Source organism: Chiloscyllium punctatum, chromosome 13 (genome assembly GCF_047496795.1).
Source record: "Chiloscyllium punctatum isolate Juve2018m chromosome 13, sChiPun1.3, whole genome shotgun sequence".
NCBI classification, from domain to species: Eukaryota; Metazoa; Chordata; class Chondrichthyes; order Orectolobiformes; family Hemiscylliidae; genus Chiloscyllium; species Chiloscyllium punctatum.
In genome coordinates this window covers 87,457,680-87,475,083 of record NC_092751.1, presented here as the reverse complement: position 1 = coordinate 87,475,083, position 17,404 = coordinate 87,457,680, and the positions used below count along the sequence as shown (strand labels likewise).

General features: G+C 42.1%; 1 protein-coding gene across 4 annotated transcripts in view; it reads right to left on the bottom strand.

Annotated features, from left to right (window-relative positions):
* The window catches only part of adamts14 (ADAM metallopeptidase with thrombospondin type 1 motif, 14), a 202,299-nt gene that overhangs the window by 60,052 nt on the left and 124,843 nt on the right, over positions 1-17,404 (bottom strand). The window lies entirely within an intron of this gene.

Genomic DNA, 17,404 nt, shown 5'->3' with positions numbered 1-17,404 from the left:
TCAAAAATCATCTTGTGCCTGATCCATGAGTTAACATTGTACGATGAACCATGATAGGGTTGATTTTCTTTGCATTTCAAATAATTTACTGTCTGTCTCAGTTAAAAGCAAAATGAGAACTGTTCAGTATTTCATAAATGCAAATTGATTTGTCCAACATAATCCAAATAAATAGGTAACAGCCTATTCCAAAAATCCCAAATTAAGATAGCATTTTACCATTTGTTTATTTCACTCAGTTGTGTTAAAAGGACTGATCATTGTCAGCATTTCTGACAGATTAATTGCGTCTGACTCTAACACTGTACCTAGTATTATTTGTTACATCTGTACACATGAGAGTCAGACACACTGACATTTTTGCTGTAGAGATAGCAACAGTTGTTTGCTGGTCTTTTCTGCTTTGGCAGCTGAGTGATCTATAGGTGCAGAAGCGCTATGGATTTGTAGAAGTATGTGTCAGGCAAACAAAAAAACATGTTTTCCTCTTCTGATGGACAAAAGTTATCTGCAGGCAATGCACCTTCAATGGCAAAATTCAAAACCTAAGTGAGACCGATTTATGGCCTTAATTAATTACCGATGAAGGTTGATGGATTTAGAAAGGATTTTCTTAAGGTTTATTGCAGACTTATGAGATATAAGCAAGTGTCACTGTTCACACGAGTAGAAACATGCAAAACGGGGAAACCACTTTGTAAGTAGATTAACTTGTATCATTAAATGTAACAAATGGCAGAAAATCTCTTCCTGCATTAAGAATATATTTCAAAATCCTTTGGATTGGATGTTATTGCTTATATTGAAATAGTGGCAGCATGTCAAAAATGGTTGTGAAGCAGTTTTGGATATTCTGAGGAGTGTATTGCAGTGCAATATAAATGCATAATTTCATACACTATTAATATGATTAATAATCTTTCATCCAGATCTATTCCAAAAGTACATTGTTGCACATAAACATAGAAGAACCTGAAAAGGAGGAAGGCAGCTTTAGTGGCAGCTTTCTTTCAGTTTGGTGGTGAGTTATTTTATATCATTGTTAACTGCACAAAAACCTGAACATTCCATTCAACCTAATATAAAAGATTTCAAATAATTTGCCTTGGAGAGGTACATTTGGATTTGGGGATATCTGAAGAATTGGCTTTGATCTTCAAGCATGAGCTCATTTTTTAAAAAACGCAGTGGTGGAACCCTATCAATCATTTTAGTCAAAAGTGACACTTTTTTTTCCTCCTGCCTGGAAAAAATTCTGAATCAAGACAAACAAATAATGATATCCAAATGTTCGCTAAAAATAAGTTGGGAGTGTGAATCACAAGCATCTCTAAGAGACGGTGTCCACTTTGGTCAGTGTAACATTGACACAAAAGTTCTTTGTTATTTCAGAAAAAAAATAAATTCTACATACTAACACAGATAGACGGGGTAACTTGTTTAACACAGAAGGCCAGTAAACACAACACTGCTGAACATGGTTCTCCATCTCCTTTATCTATAGAAGATGACGTTCATTATTATGCAAGCTGAATGATTTATTAAGAAATCGGTCAAGATTCTCCCGCATGGGCAGAATTTTGAAAAAAATCATTCTTCAGATGTGAGGTTGGCTGGCACATGCAGCAATTATTACCTACCCCTAAATGCCCAAAGTGATGGTGAACCGCATTCTTGACTTGCAGCTGTATATTAAGGTGTGGGCAAAAAACCAAAATGTCACTAGGAGGGAATTTAACATCTTGACTGGGTGCCAGTGAAAGAATGGCAATACAATTCCAAGATGGTGTGTGGTTGGAGGGGAACTTGAAGATGGAGTTGTCTTGATGCGTCTGCTGCCCACGTCCTTCTAGGAGCAGAGGTCATGAGTTTGGAAGGTGCTGAGAACAAGATGCTGAGTGCATCTTGTAGATGGTAACATCATTACCACTACATGCTGGTCATTGAAAACTGCCAGGATGTTGATCATGGTGAATTAAAAGCAACACTTGCTATGCAATCACATGCTCACTGGTGCTCAATTTGGGTTCCGCCAGGCTGACTCAGTACAGCCTTGGTTCAAACATGGACAAAAGAATTGAATTTTACTGCTGTGGTGAGAGTGACTGATACTGACATCAAGACAATATTTGACCGAGTGTGACATCAAAGAACTCCAGCAAAACCGATTTCAGGGGTAAACTTTGCACTGGTTGAAGTTCTACCTGGCACAAAGGAAGATGATTGCGGTTGTTGGTCTGTCATCGCAGCTTTAGGACATCTCTGCAGATGCTCCTCAGAGAAATGTCCTACGCTCAACCATTTTGAACAGCTTCATCAATGGCCTTCTCTTCATAAGGTCAGATGTGGGATGTTTGCTGATGTTTGCATAATGTTCAGCATCATTCACAACTCCTTAGATACTGAAGCAGTACATGTCCAAATGCAGCAAGATCTCGACATATCTCTCTAAGGTTTGGGCTGACAAGTAGCAAGTAACATTGGTGCCACACAAGTGCCAGGTAATAGCCATCTCCATCAAGAGAGAATCTAACCATTGCAGTTGACATTCAATGGCATTACTATCATGAAGCTCCCGTTATCAACATCTTAGGAGTTACCATTAACCAGAAACTAAAGTAGATAAGCCGTGTAAATACTGTGGTTACAAAACCAGGTCAGAAGCCAGGAGTCCTGCAGCAAACAATTCACCCCTGGCTCCCTAAAGCGTGTCCACAATCTACAAGGCATAGGGCAGGAGTGTGATGGAATACTCCCCACTTGCGTGGCTTAGTACAGCTCCAATAACACTTTACAACTATCCAGGACAAATCGACTAATTGGAATCACATCCACAAACATTCTCTCCTCCCACCACCAACACACAGTAAGAGCAGTGTGTACCATCTACAAGATTTACTACAGAAATTCACCAAGGGTTCTTCGATTGCATCTTCCAAACTCATGGACACTACTGTCTGGAAGGGTGCGGGCAGCAGACACACGGGAAAACCATCACCTGCAAGTTACCCTCCAAGCCATTCACCACCTTGACTTGGAAATATATCACCATTCCTTCAAAATCCCTCCCTAACAGCATCATGGGTGCACCTACATCAAATGTACTGCAGTACTTCTACCACCACTTTCTCAAGGGCAACTAGGGATAGGCAATAAATGCTGGTCTAGCCAGCAACATCCACATCCAACAAATGAAATTAAAATAAAATTGCCTCAATAATAATGCTGTTGAACGCCCAGACATGGTCACTGTTGGCACAACTGTCACCTAGCAGCTTTCAGCCCAAACTTTTATGTTAACATGTCAGGATTTTGTTGCATGCAGGCACAGACTGTTTCAGTACCTGAGGAGTTACAAATAGCACTGAACACTGTGCAAGCATCAATAAGCACCCCCAGTTTTAACTTACGTTGGAGGAAAGGTAATTTCTCAAATAGTTGAATATGATCAATAGGATAATACCCTGAAGCTGACTTGCAAGAATTTGTTGGGACTGAGGTAAATGACTTTAACATACAACTACCCTCCTCAGTATTTCCCCAACCAGTGGATTTCCCCCCTCCTACCGACTTCGATTTTATTGGGGTTTCCTGATGCCCACACGTCAAGCACTGAGGAATCAGAACTATGAGAACATAGAAGGCATGGTTAGTAAGTTTGAGGACAACACCAAAATTGGTTAAAGACAAAAAGAAAACTGCAGATGCTGGAATCCAAGGCAGACAAGCAGGAGACTGGAAAAACACAGCAAGCCAAGCTGATGCTGTCTGGCTTGCTGAGACACCAAAACTGGGGGACAGTAGACAGTGAAGAAGATTTTCTAAGAATACAAAGGGATCTTGATTAAATGGGTCAATGGGCTGAAAAATGGCAGATGGAGTTCAGTCTGAATAAATGCGAGGTCTTGCATTTTGGTACAACAAACAAGGGTAGGGCTTATACAATTAATGTAGAGCCTTGGGTGGTATTGTAGAACAGAGAGACTTAGGGGTGCAGGTACATAATTCTTTGAAGTTTGCATCACGTATAGGCAGGGCAGTTAAAAAGGTGCTTGGCACACTTGCCTTCATTGCTCAGTCCTTTGATACAAGAGTTGGGAAGTTAAGCTGAGGTTGTACAAGACATTGATGAGGCCTCTTCTGGAGACTGAGTCCAGTTCTGGTCACCCAGTAACAGGAAGGATATTACTAAACTGAAGAGCATTAAGAAGAGATTTACCAGGATGTTGCTGGGGATGGAAGGTTTGAGTTATAAATAAAGACTGGATTGGCTGGAACTTTTTTCACTGCAGCATAGAAGGGTGAGAGGCAACCTTATAGAAGTTCATAAAATAATGAGGGGTATTAATAGAGTTTATGGCAGCTGTCTTTTCCCTAGGATGGGGGACTTCTGGACTTGGGGGCACAATTTTAAAGTGAGAGGAGAGAGACTTAAAAAGACATGAGGGGCAATATTTTTACACAAGATTGGTTCGTGTATGGAATGAACATTCAGTGAAAGTGGTAGATGTGGGTACAATTACAACATTTAAAAGACATCTGGATAAGTATATGAATAGGAAAGGTTTGAAGGGATATGGGCCCAGAGCAGACAGATGGGACAAGTTTAGTTTCAGGTTATGTCCAGCATGGACTGTTTTGACCGAAGGGTCGGTTTCTGTGCTATATGAGCCAAATGACTTGACAGTTTTGCTCTCTAAGTACATATTATAAAAGAGTATCATGAAAAGGCAACTCTTTCAGCCTGCAGTGAGTCACCAGTAATAGATTAAATCTATGAAACTATTGGAGTTCTGGTATAGAATGTTGGGATCAGGCTGTATTCTTTTGGTTGCTGATATATGAGAACTCTTGAGTAAACATGAATGAGGCGATCGACATTACGGTGCACTCTTGCATCATCGGCACATTTCATCTTGGCATTCAGCAATTTTGAAGTCAAGTGGAAAAACTAATCCTTACTTGCTAAAACTTTGGTTGGAATAAAAACCACTTGTCCAGCAATTAAACAAAGCAGCTAAATCAGCTCAGTGAAGAGGAATACTCAATAGTATGCACGCTGATGTGCAGAAAGCTTAAATTCCTTAAATTGTATGGGATTACAGTATGAGGGAGGTGAGGGCCTCACATGTCACAACTATGTCTAATAATCCTTAGAATCATAGAATCCCTGCATTTGGAAGCAAGCTATTCAGCTTATAGTTTCTATATCGACCCTCCGAAGATTATCCCACCCAGACCCATCTTCCTATCCTATCCCTGTAACCCTGCATTTTTTATGGCTAATCCCAACCCCTACTCCCTGCACATCCCTGAACATTATGGGTAATCTAGCATGGCCAATCCACGTTACCTGCACATCTTTGGACTGTGGGAAGAAACTGGAGCACCTGGAGGAAACAATCACCGACAAGGGGAGAATGCACAAACTCCACACAGTCGCCAGAGGGTGAAATCGGACCCAGCTCCCTGGTGCTGTGAGGCAGCAGTGCTAACCACTGAGCCACTACACTACCCACTGGCTTTAAATGTTATAAAATGTTTTAATTTGAGGACCTGGTTCCCTTTAAATGATACAGAATATTTTGAATCAAGGCAACTTCTTAAAAAGCAACCACAGGCAGCACGGTGGCACAGTGGTTAGCACTGCTGCCTCACAGCGCCAGAGACCCGGGTTCAATTCCTGCCTCAGGCAACTGTCTGTGTGGAGTTTGCACATTCTCCCAGTGTCTGCGTGGGTTTCCTCTGGGTGCCCCGGTTTCCTCCCACAATCCAAAAATGTGCAGGTTAGGTGAATTGGCCATGTTAAATTAGTGTTAGGTGAAGGGGTAAATGTAGGGGAATAGGTCTGGGTGGATTGCGCTTCGGCGGGTCAGTGTGGACTTGTTGGGCCAAAGGGCCTGTTTCCACACTAAGTAATCTAAACTAAAAAGCATAAATTAATAATTTGTCTTTAAGGGAAAATGTTGGAATAAGTCAAATAGGTTTCAAATAAGCACTAAATTACTCATGAATTACTACAAAATTAAAGTTAAGGATAGAAAACGAACAGCTCTTTATACTGTATTGGTCACAGGTAATCAAGCCAAGAGTCTGGTGAACAAACATGAATATTTGATGATCACTAGGTCCTCAAAGTTCACCACCCTAGCCAGTAAAAGATAAAAAAGTTCTTTCAGGAAGTATGAAATATTTGCACTTGCAAAAGTAACGGTCAGGTAATCTGCCTGGTGCAACTTACTGAACGAGTCAATAATGTACAGGTTGTTCTGCCACAACGCGCATTTCGTTGACATGATTAGAAACAGTGTTCCCAGTTTGTCAAAGTGCGAACTTTTAAGACCAGCGATAGCTGTAACGCAATTACATCGCCAATATCTCACGTGCTGTTTCTAAAGCGTGATAATGCAGGGTTACACAAGAACGCAACCATCACATTATAAAAGAACTACCTGTATCTCTTAGTAGGATGACAAACCAGAGTCCTGATGAGCAAAACAGTAAATTTGTCTGAGAACGAGCAACAGAAAATAGAGGAATGGAGATGTGGGTGGGGGACAGTAGTGGAGTGAGAGAGAGAGAAAGAGAGAGAGAAAGAGAGAGAGAGAGAGAGAGAGAGAGAGAGAGAGAGAGAGAGAGAGAGAGAGAGAGAGAGAGAGACAGAGAGAGAGACAGAGAGAGAGAGAGAGACAGAGAGAGAGACAGAGAGAGAGACAGAGAGAGAGACAGAGAGAGAGACAGAGAGAGAGACAGAGAGAGAGATAGGTGTGCCAGGGGTTTCAGCACATTTTATTTAAGTTTAATTTCCAATCATTTATGCCTAACTCTTCATATAGCAGTCAATGAGCAATAGACAAGTTCTATTATCCACGAGTACATCCAGGTGAAGAATTATCTAGACTCGAAATGTTAGCTTGCTCTCTCTCAATGGATGCTGTCTGGTCCACTGTGATCTCCAGCATTTGTTTTCAGTCAGGAAATATCATAATACCTGCTCAGATTTAGGAAGATGAATAAGGAACTAATAAAGAAATCAAGTAAAGTTACCAATGCAAAGTCCCTTAATCCAACACTGAAGATATCTGAGAAATGGCAAGATATAAGAAAAGCCTTTTCTGAAAGAACTGTATTTTGTTGAAAGCATTACTAATCATTTTATGCAAATAATGTGTACAGTTGTATTTTTCATATAAACATCCATTTATATCTGAGAATCAAAAATTCCAAGCCGAAACAAGCACTTGCATAATTGGTCATAGATACATTGTGCAGCTATAACTGTCAATTCCCACTGCAACAAAACTGTTTTCCTTTACTGGCAACACAAAGATGGAAACATTATAAATCTTGATAAGTTCTGAAAAAGTGCAACGTGATATCTCAAGATGACAGTCTCTCACTCCAAATATGAAAGTGTAACCCAAGCCCAATGCCAGGAATGAAAAGTCTGCAATGTGTTTTGAAAAAGCTACTCCTATCCACACACTCTAAACAATTAGGATTTGGCAGTGGAGGATATCTGGCCTCAATTATTGGCACTGCAGTGCAGTTCAAGCCAGGCACTGTATGTTGGGGTGATTAGCTGCAAACTGATTGTGCAGCTACCTATTGGAAACTGAAAGTATTCTATAAGCACAGATACAGCCTTCAGTGGGAAAACCACTGAACCTTCTCCATTTCCTCCTGGATTAGCGCCACAGCATCCGATCAATTCTCATTTCTCTTCAATGAAGACAGCTTATGTTTACACAGGCAAGGACATGACAAACTATTAAATAAGCTCTTTGCACTCCAGAATAGTGAATGAGTAGAAAGGCACAAACCATGTACAGCTTCCTTTTCCTTCAGTTGCTAACACTAAGTGATTTGATTGAGATTATTTAACAGTCTGACGTTTCATAAAGCACTACATTCTCATTCGTTATTACTTACATTCTTTAACTTGAAATGGTGGATAATAATGTAACAGGGTTCGACAGGATAAACACAGAAAACATGTTCCTGATAACAAAAGAGCCCAGAGCAGTCCTTTAGGACTACAATGACGAGAGATTTCTTTACTGAGTGTGGTGAGCCTGCAGAATGCTCTACCACCGAAAGTACTTACGTATATCATACAACCCCTACTACACAGGAGGCTATTCGGTCCATCGAGTCCACACCTGCCCTCTGAAGAGCATCCCATCCAAACCAACCCCTTACCTCATTCTGTAACCCCACATTTACATTGGCTAATCCACCTAACCTATGTATCTCTGAACACTATGGACATCTTTGAGATTAAAACATTGAATGGTTTCAAGAAGGAATTAGGTATAGTTCTTGGGGCTAAAGGGATCAAAGGTTATGCATGGAGGGAAAGTTGTGACTGAGTTGGATGATCAGTCATGATGATATGAATGGTGGAGCAGTCTCAAAGGGCCAAATGCTCCTGTCTTCAATGTTTCTATGAATGTATGGCTTCTCAAAAAGCCTGATGTAAATAGGTGACTGTCTAAAACTGAAACCCATGGAATATGGCAAGAAACAAAGCAATAGCAACATGGTGAAAAATTGACAAGGACTGAAAAGTTGTGATGAATTTTTATGATTTTTCATTCCAGAGGGAGTGTCACGGTGGTGTTTCAAGATTCAGTACCAGGTTCATTGTGCTGAATTTTAACTGCCCTAATTTGGGGTAAATGGTCCGCTTTTCAACTTGTAGACACTTTGGAACTTAGAAGTGAACGCAGAAGATGATGACGACAGAACTTAAGAGGTCATACATGTGGATTCTTAACAGGTAAAATTTAACATAGGGAGGTAGGAGGTGATATACATCTGTAGCAAGAATGAGAACAGTTCAAGCTAAATGAGACAATGTTAAAGGAGTTGAAAGAATAAGGGGGCCTGTGGTGTCTGTGTAAAAATCTACCAAGGTGTAAAATTGGTTGTTAGGCCCAACAAGTCCACACCGACCCTCTGAAGAGCAACCCCCCCAGACCCATTTCTTTACATTTACCCCTTCACCTAACACTACGGGCAATTTAGCATGGCCAATTCACCTAACCTGCACATTTCTTAAACTGTGGGAGGAACCCGGAGAGAATCCACGCAGACACTGGGAGAATGTGCAAACTCCACACAGACCGTCGCCTGAGGCGGGAATTGAACCCAGGTCTCTGACGCTGTGAGGCAGCAGTGATAACCACTGTGCCACCGTGCCTGTTGGAAGATAAAGTAAGAGCAGTCCGAACTTTGAAGGCTGGCTTGAAGAAACAAAGCCTTGCTAGATGCCAAGGTGTCACAGTTCTTATTTGATTGTAGGACCACCCCACGTGCAACTGCAGAGAATATACTGACCGTTGCTAATGGGTAGAAGACTCCACACAAGTTGAGCCTCATCTCCCTGGACGGTGGGGGGCGGGGGTAAAATGGCAACAGGATCGCCATTGTTGGACACAAGATTCTGCCAAGTGAGACAGACAGTTGGATACAGGGGGTGAGATTTGGTGCAAGAATCATAGAAATAGGCCTGCTTGGTTAAGACACGTGGTCAACATGAGGTTAGGTCCAGTGACGTATAACGTTAAGGTAGTCGCGATGATCTTGAACAAGCAGGTGGATCACATGAAAGCCGCAAATTCGCAAAAGGAACGGGAGCAAACTGTGCCCTGCTCCTCGGAACCCTCAGAAAGGCTGCCAGTACCCATGGGTTCACCCGCTCCATCAAGCGCTGGCGAGTCCTCAATTAGCGATGGACATGACAGATGCCACCGCCTCAACGTCTTTCATGCGGAAGAAGAGAGTGACAATCAACTGAGGTGCTTCTGGAACATGAGACATGCTGCTGTTTGTTGCACACTGCTCATATTGGACACGGAGTCGAAAGAACCTGACCCAGTGCTAAAACACCTCAGGAGGTGCTTCAAGAAAAACGACCAGCGTATGTCCATAAACTCAGAGGGAGAAGTATGTAACAAGGTCAGCCAACTGGACCTCATAGAATGAGTTTCCTGATTGACGCTGTTAATCTGGTCCATTCACGGAGTTCTGACTAATGGATAATAAAAGGAAGTGTCAGAGATCCTGGTATTCTGAGAGCTGACTCTGAAAAGGCAGTACTAAAGTCGAGGACTGTTCATATGTAAATGAAGAGTGACAGGATGCCGCCCGATGGAGTTATTTCAGTGTCAGCTTGATGTCAAGCTTTGAGTCTGGAAAGGTCATTGTCTTCCTAACAGCAAGGAGAGGATGGAAAGTCCCACCTACTGCCATCGCTCCAGAAGCACCATTTCCTCAGCTGGATAGAAAGCTCTGACCCACATGATGGGAATGATGCAAAAATCACATAATGTAAGACCAAAAGGAGATTACATCAACTCGGGCATCTGAACCTTAGTGGCACGAGGAAGGCCTTTGCAAGGGACACAGTATATCTTCAATGGAGGCTGATCAGTGGTCAGCTTGACCTCATCCCTCCATTGGGCTCAGGGGCAATATAGCGACCAGCAAGCAAGGCTGTACCCAACTTCCATGAATCTCTCAAAAACATTTGATACAGTGTGTCGGACAGGGCCTATACTGGTACTAGAGAAAACTAGCTGTGCCCCCTTGTTTCCCAGCATCTCTCAATCCGTCAATGAGAACACAGTGCCATTCAGTTCAGCAACTCCACCTCTGGCAGTTTGGAAATCAAGAATGTAGTGAAACAAGGCTGTGTCTTAGCCCTTATTCCATGCCTTTTTTCCCTTCTATCATCTAAACTGCTGATTTTCCTGGAGTGTGCCTCCTCCGACAATCATGTTGGAAAATCCTCAAACGATTAAGATCGAAAGCCAAGGCAAAAGTGTAACATACCCTGATTTGAACATACCTGTATATGGACAATTCTGCACTGGTTACTTAAACAGAAGATCAGCTCCAAAGTCTTGTGGATCATCAGAATATAGGTCGCGAATGCCGTGCTGGAAAAGCACAGCAAGTCAGGCAGCATCCGAGGAGCAGGAGAATCAACGTTTCAGACATAAGCCCTTCATCAGTTTCCTGACGTCAATTCTCCTGCTCCTTGGTTGCTGCCTGACCTGTTGCGTTTTTCCAGCACTACACTCTCGACTCTGATCTCCAGCATCTGCAATCCTCACTTTCTCTTAGATCACCAGAATGTGTCATGTTCTCCATCAGAATCGGTGTCAATAAGTTATGGAACAGGGTGCTGTGTCTCTGTCTGTGAAGCAGTCAGCACTTTCTAATACTTAAGAGTCTGTGGCAATAGACAGACAGCCTGTTGAACAAGAGCTATATTGGAGAGACTCTGGCCAACGAACAAAACTATCAAGAAAAGAAAGCAGGAAACCAACCTGCAGCTCAAGATGCTTATTTACAGGGTTTACAGTCTCAGCACATTTCCATATGATAGAGAAAACCTGGACATCTTTCACATATATTAAAAATTCAATAATATCCATCTCCATTATCTTTTTCTTAAATATTTCTTCATGGGTTGTGGACATCACTGGCTAGGCCAGCATTTATTACCCGTCTCCAATTGTATAAATGTAGGGGAATGGGTGTGGGTGGGTGTGCTTCGGCGGGTCGGTGTGGACTTGTTGGGCCGAAGGGCCTGTTAAAAGTCGGCAGCACGGTGGCACGGTGGCTAACGCACTGCTGCCTCACAGCGCCAGAGACCCGGCTTCAATTCCCGCCTCAGGCGACTGACTGTGTGGAGTTTGCATGTTCTCCCAGTGTCTGCGTGGGTTTCCTCCCACAGTCCAAAGATGTGCAGGTCAGGTGAATTGGCCATGCTAAATTGCCCGTAGTGTCAGGTAAGGGGTAGATGTAGATGTAGGGGTACGGGTGGGTTACGCTTCGGTGGGGCGGTGGGGACTTGTTGGGCCGAAGGGCCTGTTTCCACACTAAGTAATCTAATCTAATTACCCAGAAGGCAGTTGAAAGTCAAACATATTGCTGTGGTGCTGGAGTTCGACGTCAGCCAGAAAAGGTAAGGATGGCTGACTTCCTTCCTTAAAGGACACTAGTGTACCCAGAGGTTTTTACAACAGTCAACATGATCACTCTTGGGCTAACTCTTTCTTTTATTCCAGATTTTGATTGAATTCAAATTTCACTATCTGCCATGGTAGGATTCCAACCCACACCCCCAGAACATTCATCTGAAGTTCTGAACTACTAGTCTGGTGACATTACCACTAAGCCACTACCTCTACTTGTCTGCGTTGTCAGTTTTGCATGGAATGACGCGGCCATGAATGAAGCAGATCTTAATAGGGCAAACATGCCAGCTTGATCGTGCTTCTTTGGCTTAAACACCGATTGAAGATGTTGTATCGCCATGCCAGTAGATCAACAGGGTGTGGAGAGCTCCAAATCAAGAAAGCTGCCAGCAGATATATTTTGACAAGTGAAAAACAATATGATGGCATATTGCTTCAGAAGCTGCAAAGCAGATCCCAACTCCGCAAACAAGGTTCAGCAGACGTTACCTTGTACCGACAGACAAGGCAAACTTCATGTAATACAGATGCAACAGACTTTGCGTTTCCAGAATTTTCTAGCTCAGCCATCAAAAGAAGTGCAGCACATGATCCACTCTGAACTTTCAAACATTCACAGGTTGCATTGCCGTGCTCAAGTGGTGTTCTTCAAGCTGAGCCAGACTGGTGAGGTGTTCACTTCCATCAGAATACTCGGCAATTCATATGCTCCACTTGTAAAGCCAGTTGGAGCACCTGTTGAAGTCCAGTTGGGCTTCAGCCAAAGGCAATTTTGCACAATTACATCATTAATCCCATTTAGCAAATGGTCTCGAAGTATCTCATTAAGGGTTAAACCAAAGTCATGTGCTTCTATCAGTTGTCTTAACCTAGTCAAAATCCTGATACAGATTCCAATGGTTCTTGAATTGCCAAGTAAAAATATTAGTGTCTCAGAATTAGAGGTGACTGGAGGGTCATAATATTCCTTAGCTATGTCCATCAATTCTTAAAAGGTTTTGGTATCTAGTGCCGGAGGGAAAGTTAGGCTCCTAATAACAGAAAAAGATGCAGCTCTCCAGGCTGTCAGGAGAATTACTTGTTGCTTTTCATCTGCCACAATGTCGTTTGCCCAGAAGAAATAACTCATTTTTTCCACGGGCTGGGCCCAAATCGCGATGACAACGTTAAATGAGTCAAGCTTCACAAACAATGGCATGATGTAAGAAATGCTTACCCCAACTCAATCAGACTGTTATGAGTGAGTTTATTCAGGAATGTGCTTTAGTCTCGCCGCCACTGAAATAACTCCACAGATGTCAGTATCCCATTACTTATATTGAACAATAGTCCTTCACTTTAGCACTACCTCTTCGAAGTCAGCTATCAAAGTGGCAGTAACTGTGATATTCCTTTTTTTTAATATTTTCTTTTCTCTTCTTTATGATTAATTCCTCCCAGCAGCCATGCCATGTGTATGCAGGTGTCAGACAGACACATCGAAAAACAACAAGTGTGTAAATCCTTATTTATGTACCACTACCAGGAAGAAAGGAAACACCAGAGTGGCCAGTGACAAGCAGTGCCCTTCTCAGAAGGCAATGCTGCATAATTCAAACAGTGAAGGGGAGGGCAGGGATTAAATCAAAAGAGAGTTGGAGGGGGAAGATATTCCTCTTTTTTTAACTTTTTCTTTTTTTTCCCCTTCCTTTCAGAGCTTCCTTTCAGAAGATATTCCTCCTTTTTTTAAAAAACCTCCACACTCCCGCCTAACTGCGGTAGTGCTTATTTTTCCCCAGCACCCATGGTGTGTGGGTGCAGGTGCGAGACACAATGAGACACACAAAGTGCACGAATCTTTATTCAATTTCCACCACCAGGAAGATAGGAAAACACCCGAGTGGCCAGTGACAAGCACTGCCCTTCACATCAAAGGGCAATGCTGTGTGATCAAACAGTGAGGGGGAGGGCAGGGATTAAATCAAAAAGAGTTGGAAGGAGAAGATATTCCTCTTTTTATCTGTCAGCCATGGCTCCCTGATTGGACCAGATTAACAGCCTCAATTTGGGAACTCCTATTCTACAAGGTCCAGCTGACTGACCTCATTACAATCACTACATGAAAGGTAAGTGCAGAAGGTCACAATCACATACAGATATCCATCTCAAGTGAATATAGCTCAGCGTAGCACCTGCCTGTCCCTGTCAGTGAATGAAATTCGTAAATGAAGTGCAAGCAATTTTGTTGACATGGTGTTGAGTACTCTTTTGATCATGCAAAGTCAGCAGTAAATTGCATTTCTTCTCATAGATTGATGCATTTCTTGCTTGCACACTATAATGCTGTAATTCACACAACTGCATGAGGCTGTCACATCCTTTCGGATTAGGAGACAGGCAGCAAGGTGGGTGAACTGCTCTTTTGCCTCAAGGACCAGAGTCATTTTGTAAGGCGAGTCTAAAATGCTTTTTGTTTCTGTTTTAACTCATTGGCAAACATGGTGACTTTGACTTCAAAGGTGACAGACCACACAGACTTGAGTGTTCTATTAATGTTATCTAGGGAGTCCTCAGATGGGAGGGACAGTCGAATAACATCTGACATTCATCATCATTCTGGACAGGGAATGTTGACCTGCAGCATGCCACAGTCTTTACATTTGTGTGAATTCCATGGTTGTGCCTTTATCCCTACTAGTGAGAAGTGACTGATCAGCATTGCAATCTGCTTATGTTGATGATTGCCCTGAACGGTAGTGTCGGTAATACAAAGTCCACACTGTATATAGAGTTCCACTAACCATTGTGGATTTATTTCACCTTGCCAACGCCATGACCTCCAAGGCTTGATTACCAAGTAACTCTGTCTCATCCTATCCTCACATTAAAGTTTCCCATGTGACAGATGCTTCAAAATGTTGCTAACAAAGCAGTGAATAAAGCATAATGAAGTATCCTGGGCTTTGTAAAGAGATGTCTGTTTTCTAAAAGCCAGGAAGCTACCATAGTCCATATATTGCAGAAAAAGGCCATTTGGTCCATCGAGCCTGCACTGACACTCTTATCAGCATCCCACCCAAACTCAGCCCCCTATCCTATCTGTGTATTTATCATGGCTAACTCACCTAGCCTACACATTCCTGGACATTCTGGATAATTTAGCACAGCCAATCCACCTAATCTGCACATCAATGGGCTGCCAGAGGAAGTCCAAACAGACAGTCACCCCTGAGGGTAGAACTGAACTTGGGTCCACGCACGGTGAGGCTGCAGTATTAACGACGGTGCCACCCAATAACTTAATTCACTGGAATAAAGGGCCCAATTCTGGGCACCACTCTGGGCTCCAAAGTGACAATTTTGGAGCAGATGCACAAGAGTTATGAATAGTTCCAAGGTGAAGGACTACAGGAACCTAGGCAGACTTCAGAAACTGGGGTTGGTCTCCTTAGAACACAAAGCCGAGTGCACATTTGATACAGATGTTTGAGTTTTGGAAGGTTTGGATAGAATAAATAAACAGCAGATGTTTCCAGTGGCTGAAGATTTTGGTAGCCAGAGCATATTTTTAAAAAGCCAACAACCCGGGGGGTACATGAGTAAAATCATCTTACCGCCAATGAGTTGTGAAGGTTAGAATTTACAAGCTGGTAGCGTGGGCGAAACTGATGCAAAAGTATTTTCAAAAGAGACTTGCAGTAAAAAGAAACCCAGAAAAGGAAGCAAATCATGAGGCCTGAATGAATCACAAACAGACTCAAGGGGTGAAGGATCACTTGCTATGCTGCACTATCACTCTTTTAGCACAAAACTATTTTGAATTGTATTTTAAGAATAACTATTTCCAAAAAATGAAGGTGGCCTCAGATGCTGAAAACAGGTTATCTATAACTCTTATTATGTGGATCAAGCTGGTCCTGAAGTAGCACAGTACAGGGGTGAGGAATTACTTGATTAATTTGATCACAGAGTATCACATAAATATTTTTAATCCTGCTAATGTAGAGCATCTGTGAATACTAGAAACATGCCCCCTGCGAAATCTGCATTTGACCTTTAAAGGACATGACAGTAAATTTCAGTCACATAACCTTTTCAGTGGATACGGAAAACAATTTTAAGCAAAACTCTAAATGCAAGCTAGAGACAGCTGAAAGCCAGAGAAAATATAGCTCATTCATTATATTGCTTAAAGCTGAATGACATAGCATTCGAGCCACAGCCAGATGCTTCACTGAGGGGACTTAATGACTTGTAATGTTGGAATACATGAAGAGCCACGACTAAGATCACATGTTAGTATCAAGTGTCTGGAAAGAAAACCCAGACACTCCCACAAACTTCTCATTTTCTATGGGTGTCAAGGAATATGGAGAGAGTGTGGGAGTATGGTGCTGAGAGACAGGATCAGTCACATCATATTAAAAGGGCTCGTTGGGCTGAACAGTCTACTTTGCTTTTATTTTCTGTGTTTCTAAAACCTGTCGACAGAGGATTTTCTGCAAAAGGCATTTGATGAAATTTAAAGGAGTTTTGCTCAAGATTTGGATTTTCATACTCAATTCTTTCATCGGGTTTCTATAAAAAAAGTGAATTATCCAGGGAGCAGAAATCCAGTCTGTTTTTCTGCACTGAAATGCACTTGTCGTGAAAAAGAATTGGATGAAACAAGGATGTTGCTGAGACTAATTCATTGTCTATTGGCTCCCTGCAGCTTTCACAATTGGAGTCACTGCTCATAGGGTCTGAGGACTCATGTTGGATTAGAATGGGATGGACAGTTAGAAGTCATTTGATATTCATAGTCACCAATAAAAAAGCATACTTGACAGCAACCGTCTGACTGACTAAACTTATTTGACATTTTCAACAGGAATATCTCAAGGCTCCTTTGTCTGTGGCCACCTTGAATTTTGTTTCAATGCTTTAAAATGGATAGACCACAGCACGTAGCAAATGGTTTCTAAGCAGTTAATTTAAGATTTGTGAAGGCAGCTCAAAAAAAAATTTAGAAACATACAACTCCTGAAGCGACAGCATCTGTAGCACACCAAAATGTTTAAATGTATCCTTGCTGCAAGTGTTTTATGGACATTAATATCTCACCATCTTATGCAACAGCATGTCATTCGACCCACTGTGAGCCAGCCACAGTTATGGAAATAATTTTTGTTAGAAGCAGCCAACATTAGCTCTGAACTCTTGCAAGCTAGACAGCTAAGGCTGTAAGTGGGGAAATCTCTGCCAATGAATCAAGATCGTGTAAGACAGGAGATCCACACTGCTCAGATTCATCGACTTTTCATGGTCCATACACAATCAGAGCATACTTGCACATTTCATTTTCCCAGAGAAAAGAGCTGTGCACATTCCCACAATTCCTACTTCATAAATGAAAGAGTAAATCATTTTCAATTGCATCCAGCATGTAT